Genomic DNA, 17630 nt, shown 5'->3' with positions numbered 1-17630 from the left:
ATTCTTCTTTCATACTTACTCTTCTCAGTCGGGATTGTAAATATCTAACAAATTGTTAAACACATGGATGATCTAATATCCATATATTTTTCGGAAATCCTTTCCTTCTAATCAGGATGAAATTATATATTAAACTTTGAAATCATAGTAAGGGTATCAATTTGATATTGGTATTCTGAATTCAATTCTATTTAAAGATCTGATAAAGTATGTGAACTAAGGCACCTATGAGTGTACCCTTTATTTGGAAAAAAATATTTGATAAGAGGCTATTGATTGTTCCGATGCCAAGACCACTCGATTCAGAGTTATAATTGTCTTTCTCGGCCCAAATTTAAAAACTCTTTAATTCAAAATCGTCATCCAGGTAGCCAAAATTTCTTCAGTGGTTACAATGTTGAGATTTTTTTCAAACAAAATGAAATATGCCTAGTTACATATGTTCTCATGAATGACTAGTTAATTTTCCTAACTAGTCAAAATTCTAATTAATACGACGAAAGCCTAGCTAATCGTCCTAGCTAGTTGCTATGGGCCAAACCAATTGCGCTGGCCATTTTCTTAGCCGGTTGATAATATTGCTTGATATGGACTAGCTATTACTTTGCTATTTCCACTTCCAATCAAATTTTTATTATTCCGTCGTGCATTACATATGCAAAATTTAATTGTTGATAAAATTTTTTAAAGAATGATTTAATTGAGACCTAACTAGGTCGCCCACTCAAACGAGAATTCATATTCAGTTTCATGAAATATTTTGTTCATGAAATATTCTATTCTTTCGTTTATATAAAGAATAACCAATTAAAATCATAAAGTGATTGAAGAACAATATACTTCCTTATTTGTTAAATCATTGAGTAAAATTCCTTCCTTCAAAATAACATCATTTTGAAACCTCAATGATTAACCTTTGGTTGAGAATGTTATGCTAAATTTTTTTCGTTATTCGAAAAGAAAAGTATTCTTTCAAGGGGAAAATCTTACAAGTATCATTCGTATGATGTTATTATTCAGCAATCATTGATTTCAATGGATATTCTCTATAATATCACAATATAAAATTCTAAGGACATGGAAGGATAATCCTTGTTGTATTCTTCCTTTCAAGTTATAACTTTTCTGAGGGTTGTGACTCTTTTATTCAGAGCTCATTATTTGTTCAGATGTTAGATTTTGAAATCTTGTTAAGATTGTCTAAATTTCATCGATATCGTGAAAATCATATTTCTAAGGCTAATTGCCTTCCGAACAAAGAGAGGTATAATTTAGAACTGATTATTTTAATATGAGACTGAAAGCTCAGATCTATGATGGTGCAATCGGAGCATCGTGATGAGTAAGTTATTTTAAAAAGGGAATACCATGTTTAGTTATTATCATAAGGATCTTTAACATGGTTATAGATGAACGATAATAGAGATATAACGTGATTAGTGAGGTACGCTTCTGTGAAACACTATTGGGATAAGAACTAATGAATTCGGGAAAGACCAATCATGTATGAATTCGAGGAATAAGACTTTCAAAAAAAAAGGTGAACATAAGATTAGTAATAACCTCTTGTTAGAAATACTCCGCGATAAAAACAGGATTTTGTATGAAATGTAATGATAATCTACGCAGCTTAAGGACCGTGACATAAGGCGTCCTAATAATGATCTAGAATAATTGCGATAAGGTTCGGACTGAAAGGGACAAGGAGTTTACTTATAAGAAAATTTTGGAATTTTTTTTCACTAAACACGAGATAGAGGCTATAGTCAATTGATCAAATGCTATGATTGAGAAATCTATTATCATCAAGGAAAGGCCAATGTGGTGGCCGACACTTTAAGTAGGAAAAGATATATTGAGGATGACAAATCTCAGAATAACTGATAAGAAGGATCACATGAAAAGAACCTTTATTACTTAACAGGTTGACTTAGAGATACTTAAAAACATAAATGAATATTAGTCATGACAAAATATGAAAAGGGATGTCATTGAGTAGGTAAGTAAGTATTCGACATGGTTGAAAATGAAAACGGAAATGCGAGGTTTAAAATTTGGGCGATTGCGGCCTGTATATGACCCGAATGGGAGTAAGAGTTAATTATAATAAATTTTGAAGGAGGATTATCAAGAACCAAGTTAGCCGTCGTGCGACTTGAGGATTTTGAGTGATAGATTAAATAAGACTGTTTATTTAACAAACGATAGATAATTGGGATAGAGATAATTATGAACGCAGAAGAGATAATTGGGACAGAGAGACCCCGTGACGACTGCGCCGCGTAAGGACCCAAGATTTAATTTCACAACGGGACTATTTCCAAAGATATTTTGTGTAAAAGGACGGACAGAGGCACGACTTGGAGTTCTCAAATCGACAAGTAGAATGAGAGGACTATCCTGACCATTGAAGATACGTCTAGTGACTTACCTTTTATTTGAAAAGGTTTGGGGAATCGCCTATTGTTGACAGATAATTCGTATATATGTACTTACCATGCTAGTATATGAAAAATAGTCGCCGATATCCCTTACAAAGGACAGCGTGAAAGAATGAAGGATGTCATTGTTAGAGCTGATAGAAGGAAAAGAAGATCGTACACGCCCTATAAAGGTCACTGTTAGCAGATACCAATAAACGTGAATACGTCTAAGGCGCTAGCTAGAATAACAAGTATGACCCAGAATGTATCGTAGTACTATAGATATTATACAGGGAATGATTAAAGAAGTATGACCAATGGCGGAAGCTGAACGTTCCACGATCCTAAAATGTGTCAATCAATTGTGTATAAAATGGTGCTTTCTTCAAGATGGCAATAGGACGATGGTGTGACTTACATTACTACAGAAAGAAATGTTAAATCTAACACTAAGCGTGTAACATGAGACGAGCGTGTAGAAATGCGACGAGAACTTTATACATAAAATAATCGACAGAGATGATGCGCCAAAATGGGGAAGCGTTAAGGAACGAAACTCTAGAACTAGTAGGGGCGATGGAGGGGGAAATGAATAAGTGGAAGCATGATTCTAAATAAGATGCGCTAATCGTCCATATTATAGATTTTTAAGGGAAATGAAGCGAACAGTTGACGTTAATCAAATTACCGACAATAATGAGTTATCATGCATGCATTGGAACGGCTACAAAGCTTTGTACGGAAGAAAGAATCGTTCTCCCTTAGGTTGGGAAGAAATTGGTAAGCGGAGGATACTGGACCATAGTTGAGTCCACAGACCAAGGAATTCCTAGAACTTATCAGAACCCGGGTAGTGGCAGCCCAGGATGAACAACAGAGATATGCGGACCAGAAATATAAAGACAGAAAGTATGAAGTAGCGGACCAAGTATTGTTGAAAGTGCCTCTCGGGAAAGGAGTGACGAGATTCAAAAGGATAGAGAATACGAAGTAGGGGATTCAGTGTTGTTAAAGGTATCTCCATGGAAGGGAGTAATATGGTTTGGAAATAAAGGGAAGCTGAGTCCCAGATTCATAGGACCCTTTAAAATTTTGAGGAGAATGGAACCTTTAGCTTACGAGCTCACCTTGCCTCCTAATCTGCAACAAGTGCACAATGTGTTCCTCGTGTCCATGTTAAGGAAGTACCATGCAGATGCACGACATGTAATAGAATACGAGCAGGTAGATATACAACCAGACCTGACCTACATCGAGCAGCCAGTAAGGATAATGGACCAAAAAGAACAAGTGTTGAGGAACAAGACTGTGAAGCTGGTTAGAATCTTGTGGAGGAATCAAAATGTCGAAGAGTAAACTTGGGAACTTGAAGATGCAATGAGGAATATATATCCCCACTTATTTTCTAATTGATTCCGGGACGGAATCCTTGTTAGAGGGGAAGACTGTAATAACTCGAATTTTTGAGACCTTGTGAAAATATTTTATAACTTAGCTTCTTTCTTGAGAGAGAACACACAAATTTTCTATTCTGATTGTTCTACTTAACTAGAGGACCAGTGTTAACTTTATAACTCAGTTAACTGCTGGTTTACACAGTGGATAATAAACATGCTATTAGCTTTTCTAAACTATCACTTGTCATTTTTATTTATAGAAAAGCAAATCTTCCATTTCTGGCTTAGCATATCTTTAGCATCCCGTGATTACATTAATCTCCTCTGTCAGTAAATCTTTGTCATTGATCTTGCACATCTCTCAAGCTGCTTTTTGTAGACTTGTCAATCCAGCTGTGTGAATTGTTTGTTGATTTGCAACCTTGGATATTGAACTGTTCTGTAATTCTGTACTTAGAGAAATTTCTTCACTTCGAGATCTCCAATTAAGCTGTAGAGAACTCGACATCTCGATAGGCATGTTGTCTTGTCGATATCTCTGAAACTTCATTGTTAACTTGACTTATCGACAACTCTGAGTTCTCTAGTGAATTTTAGTTTATCGATAACTCAGAGTTCTCTAATGAATGTATACTTGTCAATATCTCTGAGTTCTCGAATGGGTATCTGACTTATCGTTATCTCCAATAGCAATTCCTGAGTTCTCTACACCCGGTGGATGTTGCTTATCCATCTGGTAGACATTGCTCATCCGTCGAGTAGATATTGCTCATCCGTCAGGTAGACATTGCTCATCCATCGAGTAGATATTGCTCATCCGTCGGGTAGATGTTATTCATCCGTCGGTACTCTCTGGAGCTTAAATGACTTCTCGATAAGTCATTCTGGAGTTCTCGAATGATTTCTCTATAACACTAATTATGTGACTTGTAGAGATCTTGACTTAGAATGTTTTACACCAAACAGATTTATTCAACTCCAAGCTTCTTCATAATTCTTCTGAGGCATGATCTTCTTGATCTTCTTCCAGATAGAATTTTTAGGCTTGAAACTGTTTAGAGAAAAATGCTCCAGTCTGCTCCATTTATATTTTACAGACATTAAGTGTTACAAGTATGAATTACAGATTAAGGTTACAATACAACTAATCTTAGGGTTGTCAGTATGACTTAGTCTTGTTATAATACAGGCATGTCTTGCATGTAACGCCCCCAAATCCGGGGTCAGAGGATTTGGTCGTCACTATGAAAACCCAATCTAAATCAACCTGTTTAATCAATAAATAAATGCCAGCGGAAAATATTTATCCTTTATGACCCCAAACTAATCCAAGATCTTTTAAGGTTACAGTTCTAGAAACAAGAAAATCCAAAATCCGCCAATAATTTTTCACTTTCTTTTAAAACTCTTTTTAACAAAATCCAATCCAAAACTAAACCCACTAGTATAACTTCGAAATGAAGTATACTAGGCCCAAATAAAATACACAACTATAATATAATATAATATAAACAACTTTACACAAAAAAACTTACACTAGCCCGCAACCCTGGACCAACCACCTTCCAAGAGCTTCTTCTTTGCTTCCTCGAATTACGCGGCTAAACAGCGCAAGCTAATCCTCACTGGAGGTTAAATTTAAAAACAGGCAAGTATGAGCGAAAGAAATGCTCAGCAAGATCATTATAACATATATAGGGTCGTTTTGATATAAAATCGATATCTGCATTAGATCAGAACATTTAAAATCATAGTTGCTGAATCATAAAATTTTAGTTGAGGAATCCCAGATTTAATTCCTTGATTATATTCAAAACCATTTTGATATTTTTGAGCAAAATGCTTCAGCAATACTTTGAATCTTGACGAGAATAAAACTCGTAAAACAGTGTTTACGGAAAATCGTAAACAATTCTAACATGAAACAATGATTATGGATTGAATCGTAAACTTTACTCAAAACCGAACTCTTGGAATTAATACTTATTTTGTTATCATATCAAATTAGATATCACTACGAACTTTGATGCTCACAAGATCCCATACTGAAGTCAACACCAATCATCTATACTAATACCACCTTTGATATTTATCAACAAACTAAGTATTCTCAAAATAAGAAACTGAATCAAACCACATTTCATCTTTTATCCAAAAACAAAATACTTAATAAATCATTCCTTGTAAGATGTCAAAAGCAATATAATAATTTAGATTGGAATCCTCGAACGACGGTGTGTTGCCACCGGTGATCAGCCGCGGAGCAACGCTGGTATGCCGAAGCATATCCAACTAAACAAAGGGGTACCCAAGGCACATATCGGCCTAGCAAGGTGTTATATCCTGTATAACACATAGCTCACGCTGGACCGCCGCCACGGCCTCTTACACAACCATCCAATCTTAAAACATTTTTATTGAAAGGGGTCATAATACTCGACACCCTTATAAATTTTATTCGCCCATTCACTTGGGCAGAAAACCAAAACAACATCATCTTTCTCAAAATCCACAACATTTATAAATCCGATAAGTGGATAAGTAAAATCACTTAGCCACTCTGAACATAGAATAGCGGAAGAATACTTGCATAAACAGAATTATTTAATTCAGCAATATGTAAAACATTTATCGATTCTAAACTGAGAATAGGGAAAGCAATACTTGCATGATATGATTCAAAATAAATATGACTTGAACAATAAGTGATGATAGAAATACTTGCCTTTGGGTTTTTAGCAGTTAGTCACACTCATATAAATGCAATTATCTCATTCTGGCATTCCGTCTCAAAGCATCACCGTATTTCTTTTCAACAGTTCACCGATATGCTGGTCCTGCGATTGCTAGAAGCTAGATATCCAAATTCCATTCCATCTCATTCTTTATCCAACGTCTTGTCCTGATCAACTCGAATGATCCACATCTATAATTAAAATATAGAACTTTAATTGTCTAATCGATAATCACTCGACGAACTACGCGTCAAAAGCCTATTGTCTACCCATACGATAACCCACATATAAATATAACAGACAAACACAGGACTCTTGATCCACATACACATGTATTTCACATAACATATAAACACATAATCATATAAGCCACGTATCACATAATTTATATAACACATTTCTCGGTTCATCAAAAGGTTCGATTCGATACGTTTAAAACTGAAATCGGGTCAAAATATGATTTATCGATCAATAATCGATTCAGAATGATTAACAAATCAAACGACCTTTGGAAACAAAAGAATTTGGGTCTCGAAAGTATTTTTATTGAAATCAGAATATTTTTCTGAGTCTGGAGGCGTTCGTTTCGTATTAAACGGACGAACGGTTTATTTATAAAAATATCTTGTCCCAACACGTAATTAGGTTTCGTAAAATTTAATTATTTATATCCTCGTTCGACGTCTCCGATAATCGTAGGTTACGTTCCCGTATTTTCGGAATTAATTTCCCGAAAATCGGGTAGCGTCTCCTTTGTTTATTGGCCTACCCGTCGAACATCCCGACGTCAAAACACACAACACCATCAATCGCAATCCCACAATCCAATTACTAACTTCAGCCAACAACGTCACTTCGCAATTTCACCAATACTAATTAAATAGAATAATTAATCGCTATCATCCGTATTTTTATGTTTTTATCTGTATTTTACAAATTTTTATTCGTATTTTGTGTTTTAAATCGTAGGACTCAGAACAACGTCATCACCGTCCATCGTCCGCTCGTAAAATGTCATCGCGAACGGCGGCAGAATTTATTGGTGCCCGAAAATATTCGGTTGTCCGAATAAATTTCACCGATAGTTAAATCGAATTCCCGCAAGAAATTATATTTAATTTCACAAGATCAATCAAAATAATTACTGCAGCAAAATAAAGTAATAAAATATAGTTAAATAATTTTGAACCAACAGGCTACACGCGCATCACGCGCCGACATCACCAAACGGAACCAAACCACAGGCACAGGCGGTGTTGCCACCTTCCATTCCACACACAAACACCTACCTCACACTCATACACACATGCACACAACACACACCTATACGCACACAAAACACACACATACACGATTATACACACACATATTAGAAAATGAAAAAGAAAGGGCGGCAATTACTACCGGAAAACGGATAAAGGCAGCGGCCGAAATCCGCGAAACAGCAACGGAAAAAAAAAAGAAAAACCAAGAAGGGAAGAAGAGAGGGAAGAAAGAGGGACAAGGAGAGAGTATTACGGAGACAGAGAGGAGTGAGAGATTGAGAGATTGAAGGGGGAGGGAGTATGCCGAGAAGGAAGAAGAAAGGGGGGGGTTTCCTCTTTTTTTTTATTTCCTTGCTTGACAGGTGTTGCACTGAGCATAGGACACAGACACGTGTCCACAAATTGTTTTATAAAGCCTACACATATATGCGAGGACAACTACGAACCTTTTAAAGACCCGTTTGTCCCGAAATTTGAAGTCCGATAAGTTAAGAAAATTACCATAATAATCTTAAATTATTATAAATATTCCGAAGTAAATAAAAATGTAACTTTCAAAATTTTAAAACAATTTCTAAAATACACTTTATACCCGCTTTTATCAATTAAACGAATTGACGCGCGGGTGACATTAATCCCAAAAATTTCCAAAATAATTTTAAAATTCTCGAAATATTCCAAACTTCAATAAATATGAGTTTCGTAATTTTTTTTGAAGAATTTTGGAATTAAATACGGATTTTACAAATAAATGCAATCAGAAAATCATACAGGGTTAAATAATTGATGAAACATTGATTTCTGAATTTTAAAAACTCCTAAAAATAATTAATAAAATTATAAAGCCATAAAAATGATTTTAGAGATAATCTACGTATTTATGAAAATAAATCTTGAATAGAATCACATTTAAATACAAAAACAAAACAACACAGTTTCATAACTAATTACACAATTAATCCTCGAATACCAATAATCATATATAATTAGTAACAAAATAATATCCAGCTAACTGAACCCATATACATATTTTATTTACTAAATCAGAATCACATCTACACATTGGATCCGAAAATAGATTACTTAGCCGCTAAGTAACTATATAACAATACAATTAAATACCAGAATTGGATAATTATCAAAACCGAGCTTTTTATAAAACACCATATACTAAAATAATGTAAAAATATCCCGTCTCTCGAGAATAAGGGTTTTGTTGACTTATCAAAATGATTATAGTATCGAAAATCTTGCGCCAGGCCGCGCACGGGTCAAACTTGTTAGGTCACACGCACTGTAGAGGGGGTGAATACAGTGTATAATACAATCAAATCGAACTTTAAAATCTTAAGTAACAGAAAACAAACTTTATTGAAACAATAAACTCTGTTACAGTATGAAACTGTTACATCTCAATGATGAACAAATATCACGAGAGCTGCTAGGGTTACAATGAATAATCTTCTCGAATATGATAACACTTATAGTGTAAACCCTATGTCTGTGTTTATATACTACACAGTTACAAGATAATCACTAATTGATATGGAATATAATTCTGCTTCCTAAAATATATCAATCAGATATCTTTTCTTCCAAGTATTCCATTCTTCACGGAACTCCTTCTTCATGCATATCTCTTCTTATGTTTATCTTGATCTTCTTTCCTTTAATCAGCTACTGTCCTTATCTGATCGTCCTTCAGCACTTAAGTTCTGATATCTAACTTCTGATGATTATCTCCTGATAATATAAGTACTGATATCCTTAAGTCCTGACTTCCAGTATAAGTACTGATCAACGGTTAAGTACTGATTTATCCTGTTAAGTAAGATCTGATATCTAAACATAAATTATATTAGCCATGACATTATCAAATATATCTAACAAAACCGTAATCCGGATCGAAAAAGTTAAAACACGGAAAATGTCCGGAATTACCAGATTAGGTTAGGAAGGAGTTTGCGGAAGAGTTTCGGGTGATAAAAATGTTAAAACGGTTGAAGTTGGACGATTCCCGGCTTTATAAAATAATTTTATAATTACTCAGAAAATAATTAATAAATACATAAATCATTATAAAATCATCTAACAGTAAAAAAAATTACCAGAAAAATATCACAATTATCTATATTTTATTCTGCATATATAAAAATTCAAATACTCAAATAATATCACATATAAACACCTAAACATCAATTCCAATTATCAGATAATTCACTGAAATTCAAATAAAATCACATAAATAATTCCAAATAATTATAATAATAATATTTGAAAATATGGGATATTACATTGCACAACATTAAGGTATGACTAATGAGACCACTGGAAATTATCAGAATGATGAGAAGAAAAAAAAATTTAGAATCATATATGATTTGGCAATGATGTGGATGTAGAACTCGGAGCTGAGTCTCCAGGGCATTTGGAGTAAAGACGACATTAACAACACCATATGTTCATTTTGATAACACGAGTATGGTTACTTGTAGTTCTTTATAGGTTGCCCATGAAGGGGCATCACATAAGAACCATAAAGTCTAACTATTAGTATATGGTTGAGGTTATTGACCCAAACTAGTTGAAGGTGTCATTTTACCAATGAGGATGGAAATGCCGTATTAATCACAAACTCACCAGAGATAGTGTCCAATATACTGTTAATGATTCTAATTCTATTACGGAATATTTGAATGTAATATAAGAATGTCATCATAAGACGAGTACACTATGTGATATTATTAGTGCACTTAACATGTAAGGTTATGATGGTTTAGCTCAGAGATCGAGTGCATTGAGAATCGATGGCATGACTACAATTGAATGGAGTAAGATAACAATGAACGATAGTTCAATCTTAGAACCTTTTAAAAAGGATAGACCAGTGAGTCTAAAGCGGAATTCTTCGGTAGATATGATGTCAAAGGCTACGTTTATATACTCGTAGACCTCTAATATATTCGGTACCGTATGATTCAATTACATACACATGCCACTGAACTTATGGACTGCATTGAGATCCCTAAGAGATCTCTTTGATCTGTTCCCAGGGGGAACTGGCCACTTATAGTTAGTAACAGATTCGTGTAGCAGGAAACTATCGGCTTAACAGATGTTTTTGGAAAATTTCTGAGTAATGTCTTCGAGGTAAAACACCGGAATGACAGATATACGTGCGAAAGTCAAGTTAGTAAGCAATTTTAAAATAATGTTGAAAGAGAAACTATTTGAAGCATGGAATTACGAAGAATAAGAGGTGGGATCATCCTCAGATGGATAATGATGAGAGATAGGATAATCAGTGAAATATTTTGGCACCTACTCACTGTCACGTTACTCCCTCCAAATTGTTGATCATTCGTATTGCCTGAATAAGTTATATCAGGCAATCCTTTTCGTTCCCTACTTTGAACTTCTGATATAACCACCTTGAATAGTCTTTCTCCGTATCAGGACTTGTTCAATTCTTTTAGTTAATCCATGAACTTTCATTTATAGATTATGATCTTCTTGTTCAACTCAGAGATATTTATACTTCATTTCAATTATCCAATAGATTTTTTTATATATATAAATTTTCCCTCAATTCATCGATGAATATTCATAATGAGTATCTTCATTTGATTCTTCTTTCATACTTACTCTTCTCAGTCGAGATTGTAAATATCTAACAAATTGTTAAAAACATGGATGATCTAATATCCATATATTTTTCGGAAATCCTTTCCTTCTAATCAGGATGAAATTATATATTGAACTTTGAAATCATAGTAAGGGTATCAATTTGATATTGGTATTCTGAATTCAATTCAATTTAAAGATCTGATAAAGTATGTGAACTAGGGCACCTATGAGTGTACCCTTTATTTGTAAAAAAATATTTGATAAGAGGCTATCAATTGTTCCGATGCCAAGACCATTTGATTCAGAGTTATAATTGTCTTTCTCGGCCCAAATTTAAAAACTCTTTAATTCAAAATCGTCATCCAGGTAGCCAAAATTTCTTCAGTGGTTACGATGTTGAGATTTTTTTTCAAACAAACTGAAATATGCCTACTTACATATGTTCTCATGAATGACTAATTAATTTTCCTAACTAGTCAAAATTCGAATTAATATGACGAAAGCCTAGCTAATCGTCCTAGCTAGTTGCTATAGGCCAAACCAATTGCGCTGGCCATTTTCTTAGCCGGTTGATAATATTGCTTGATATGGACTAGTTATTACTTTGCTATTTCCACTTCCAATCAAATTTTTATTATTCCGTCGTGCATTATATATGCAAAATTTAATTGTTGATAAAAATTTTCAAAGAATAATTTAATTGAGACCTAACTAGGTCGCCCACTCAAACGAGAATTCATATTCAGTTTCATGAAATATTTTGTTCATGAAATATTCTATTCTTTCATTTATATAAATAATAACCAATTAAAATCCTAAAGTGATTGAAGAACAATATACTTCCTTATTTATTAAATCATTGAGTAAAATTCCTTCCTTCAAAATAACATCATTTTGAAACCTCAATGACTAACCTTTGGTTGAGAATGTTATTTCAAATTTTCTTCGTTATTCGAAAAGAAAAGTATTCTTTCAAGGGGAAAATCTTACAAGTATCATTCGTATGATGTTATTATTCAGCAATCATTGATTTCAATGGATATTCTCTATAATATCACAATATAAAATTATAAGGACATGGAAGGATAATCCTTGTTGTATTCTTCCTTTCAATTTATAACTTTTCTGAGTGTTTTGACTCTTTTATTCAGAGCTCATTATTTGTTCAGATGTTAGATTTTGAAATCTTGTTAAGATTGTCTAAATTTCATCGATATCGTGAAAATCATTTTTCCAAGCCTAATTGCCTTCCGAACAAAGAGAGGTATAATTGAGAATTGATTGTTTTAATATGAGTCTGAAAGCTCAGAGCTATGATGGTGCAATCGGAGCATCGTGATGAGTAAGTTGTTTTAAAAAGGGAATACCATGTTTAGTTATTATCATAAGGATCTTTAACATGGTTATAGATGAACGATAATAGAGATATAACGTGATTAGTGAGGTACGCTTCTGTGAAACACTATTGGGATAAGAACTAATGAATTCGGGAAAGACCAATCATGTATGAATTCGAGGAATAAGACTTTCAAAAAAAAAGGTGAACATAAGATTAGTAATAACCTCTTGTTAGAAATACTCCGCGATAAAAACAGGATGTTGTATGAAATGTAATGATAATCTACGCAGCTTAAGGACCGTGACATAAGGCGTCCTAATAATGATCTAGAATAATTGCGATAAGGTTCAGACTGAAAGGGACAAGGAGTTTACTTATGAGAAAATTTTGGAATTTTTTTTCACTAAACACGAGATAGAGGCTATAGTCAAATTGATCAAATGCTATAATTGAGAAATCTATTATCATCAAGGAAAGGCCAATGTGGTGGCCGACACTTTAAGTAGGAAAAGATATATTGAGGATGACAAATCTCAGAATAAATGATGAGAAGGATCGTATGAAAAAACCTTTATTACTTAACAGGAAGACTTAGAGATACCTAAAAACATAAATGAATATTAGTCATGACAGAATATGAAAAGGGATGTCATTGAGTAGGTAAGTAAGTATTCAACATGGTTGAAAATGAAAACGGAAATGAGAGGTTTAAAATTTGGGCGATTGCGGCCTGTATATGACCCGAATGGGAGTAAGAGTTAATTATAATAAATTTTGAAGGAGGATTATCAAGAACCAAGTTAGTTGTCGTGCGACTTGAGGATTTTGAGTGATAGATTAAATAAGACCGTTTATTTAACAAACGATGGATGTCCACTCTAAAAAAATTATGAACGCAGAAGAGATAATTGGGACAGAGAGACCCCGTGACGACTGCGCCGCGTAAGGACCCAAGATTTAATTTCACAACGGGACTATTTCCAAAGATATTTTATGAAAAAGGATGGACAGAGGCACGACTTGGAGTTCTCAAATCGACAAGTAGAATGAGAGGACTATCCTGACCATTGAAGATACGTCTAGTGACTTACCTTTTAGTTCGAAAATTTTGGGGAATCGCCTATTGTTGACAGATAATTCGTATAGATGTACTTACCATGCTAGTATACAAAAAATAGTCGCCGATATCCCTTACGAAGGACAGCGTGAAAGAATGAAGGATGTCATTGTTAGAGCTGATAGAAGGAAAAGAAGATCGTATACGCCCTATAAAGGTCACTGTTAGAAGATCGTATACGCCCTATAAAGGTCACTGTTAGCAGATACTAATAAACGTGAGTACGTCTAAGGCGCTAGCGAGAATAACAAGTATTACCTAGAAGGTATCGTAGTACTATAGATATTATACAGGAAATGATTAAAGAAGTCTGACCAATGAGGGAAGCTGAATGTTCCATGATCCTAAAATGTGTCAATCAATTGCGTATGAAATGGTGCTTCCTTCAAGATGGCAACAGACGATGGTGTGCCTTACATTACTACAGAAAGAAATGTTAAATCTGACACTAAGCGTGTAACATGAGACGAGCGTGTAGAAATGCGACGAGAACTTTATACATAAAATAATCGACAGAGATGATGCGCCAAAATGGGGAAGCGTTAAGGAACGAAACTTTAGCACTAGTAGGGGCGATAGAGGGGGAAATGAATAAGTGGAAGCATAATTCTAAATAAGATGCGCTAATCCTTCATATTATAGATTTTTAAGGGAAATGAAGCGAACAGTTGACATTAATCGAATTACCGACAATAACGAGTTATCATGCATGCATTGGAACAGCTACAAAGCTTTGTACGGAAGAAAGAATTGTCCATGTTAAGGAAGTACCATGCAGATGCATGACATGTAATAGAATACGAGCAGGTAGATATACAACCAGACCTGACCTACATCGAGCAGCCAGTAAGGGTAATGGACCGAAAAGAACAAGTGTTGAGGAACAAGACTGCGAAGCTGGTTAGAATCTTGTGGAGGAATCAAAATGTCGAAGAGTCAACTTGGGAACTTGAAGATGTAATGAGGAATAAATATCCCCACTTATTTTCTAATTGATTCCGGGACGGAATCCTTGTAAGAGGGGAAGACTGTAATAACTCAAATTTTTGAGACCTTATAAAAATGTTTAATGAATAGTAACCCTGACAAACGGGGAAAACATTTTTGCCCACACTATGTAGTGCATGAGAAAATGAGTTTCGGAGTTGATATTATGATTATACGTACCAAATGAGTGTATGTAAACGCTATTAGTTTTCGAAGAAAACAAACTTTGAAAAACGACAATATTTACGACTCATCGAGGATTACGGGAATCACAATATAATTACAAAATTAAAACCCTATAGATTTATATCCAAGTATGATAATTCAAAATATAAGGAATAAATACGAAAGGAATTACGTTGCGAACCATTTAAGAGGAAGTAATTCGAAAATGTTTAAGCGACCTAGCGAACGCGTAAATGATTAAATAAACGTAACGCACTAACTAACCATGGTAAAAAAGTAACCATGGTTACTTTATCAAATATTGAGCTAGAGATAGGATGATCAACCAAGGCTAATAGAATAGTAAGCTAAGGAAGCTAACCAAGTGGCTTAGCTTGTAATCTACCACAAGCTAGCTAGATTTATCTCCAAGATTGGCAACATAAATCAAAACCTAGGATTCTAAACTAGAGAATATCAATCAATATAAGATATCACAAGCTACCACTTGCATCATTCCAAGAAGCAACCAAGAAACAAACACTTCTTCTCTCCCACTTCTCTCCATTCGGCTTTCTTCTTCAAACCAAGGAAATTAAAATCAAAACCTCAAGTTCTAGCCATGGATAAATCCTCCCATTAATTCTCAAGCTTCCTAACAACCAAACTAAAGTAATATAAATCTTTGAGCTCTTTTTATCAAGGTTTGATGGGTGAAATAAAATCAAGAAAGTTGCTAATGAATAGTATGAATAGTAACTCTTCTTTGGTTTCTTGATTTGAGTGGTGGTTTTAGGTTCCAAAAACTATACTAAGCACTCCCAAGACTTTACCATCATCAAGAAAACATCTCAAGCTCTCAATAAAGGTAAAAATCTTCGATCCAAACTTATTTAAGATTTAAGTTCAAGATCCTTTTAGTATGTAGTTATAAACGTAGTTTTGGTAGTGGTATTGTTGAAATCTTGATGTTTAGCTAAGTAGATTTAAGGTTGATTGTTGTTGCCTCAAGAACATGATGTTCTTGAGAGGATTTAGTGTGTTGATGATGATATGTTAATTGTTGTTGGTAGTATAAAGATTTAAGGCGTAAACGAAACTCCGATCGTAAATGTAATCTCACTAAGACAAACCAAACGTAACTTTAAGTTTTTGCAGAAAGTCCCGAGGATGTAAACTGTATTTTCTTGAAAAATAACCCTTGATTATGATAGAAAATTTTATAAGGATCGTTTAGGCACTTGAATCACTTGATTCCGATTTACGGATCAAAAGTTATGGCCGTTTTACTAAAAGTGATTTACGCGACAAAAACTGCTACAAATTACGAACTTTGAAAATATAAAGGATTGACTAAAAACTATTTATAAATCATGAAATATTTAAAGAGAGTAAGAAATATAGTTTATTAGTTTCCATAAAAATTTCAAGTAAAAATGTTAATATTTCAATTTTATAAAAATGTCGGAACCGAGGTCGCGCGGAGTACAAATGTCATAACAACCCCCAGTTAGAAAACTGTCACTTCGGGATTTTCACCCCTGTTACTAGAAAAATACTTTCAAATTCTGTGTCCTAAATTTTTTCTAGATCGCGCACGCGAAAACGGTGCGTCAATTGAGTTAATAGTTTGAGAGATATCAAAACTGTGATATATGCATAAGATTGCTTTAAACTATTTTACGAAGTTTGAGATGTATTACATTACTCCATTGTTGATAATTTCTAGTATATGTTCATACCGAGTTCGAAATGTTATATTTAGACCGAGAGTCAGTCGTTGTAAGCTTATAAAAACCCGGAATTATCCCGGAGTAGTTCATAATTGAGAACGTTAACGCTAGCGAGTAGCGTGGCATGTATATATTTTAGACCGAGGATCGGTTAGTAAAAATTGATGAAAACCCGGAAGTATTCTTGAGATGCTTTATTTAAGAATATTAGCACTATAGTAGAGCGTGATATATAAGTTGTAAGACCGAGAGTCGGTCAGTTTTGTTTTTATAAAATAAAAACCCGGGAATCATTCCGGTGATATTTATAGGACGATTAAGGTCCATAGTAGTTACGTTTCAAGAGACTCAACGTCCACTTACAAATATTAAACACCTCGAGCTTTTATTAAAACGATTTTCAAAGATCGTTGTCCCTCAACTATACTTTATCATTTGGACAATAAATATTTACTTACTATTCATTTATTAGGGAGAAGTATTCTCCAGTAAATATTTACTTCAATCTTGATTAAATATTAAAGTTTATTAATTTATTAAACTTAAATTAGGTGGGGAATATTATTTTATTCTTTTAAAGGTAAACTCCTTCGAGGTTTAATTATTTATCGATTATCATTTAATTATTTACTATTTATTAAAGGGTTTATTTATAAATTAAAAATCATAGAACCGGATTTAAATTACTTTCTGATTTCAAAAATCATTCGAATAATTTCAGATCGTCGGAGAATATTATCCCTACTTATTTAATATTTTGAATATAGTTTCAAGGAGAAACTATATATACTCAGGAACTTCTGAAGTATGTGTATACCCAAAAATGGGACACGTAGCCCGAA

The sequence above is a fragment of the Apium graveolens genome, chromosome 4, assembly GCF_009905375.1.
Source record: "Apium graveolens cultivar Ventura chromosome 4, ASM990537v1, whole genome shotgun sequence".
NCBI lineage: Eukaryota > Viridiplantae > Streptophyta > Magnoliopsida > Apiales > Apiaceae > Apium > Apium graveolens.
The sequence above is the reverse complement of the archived record's forward strand: the minus strand, read 5'-3'. Positions refer to the sequence as shown.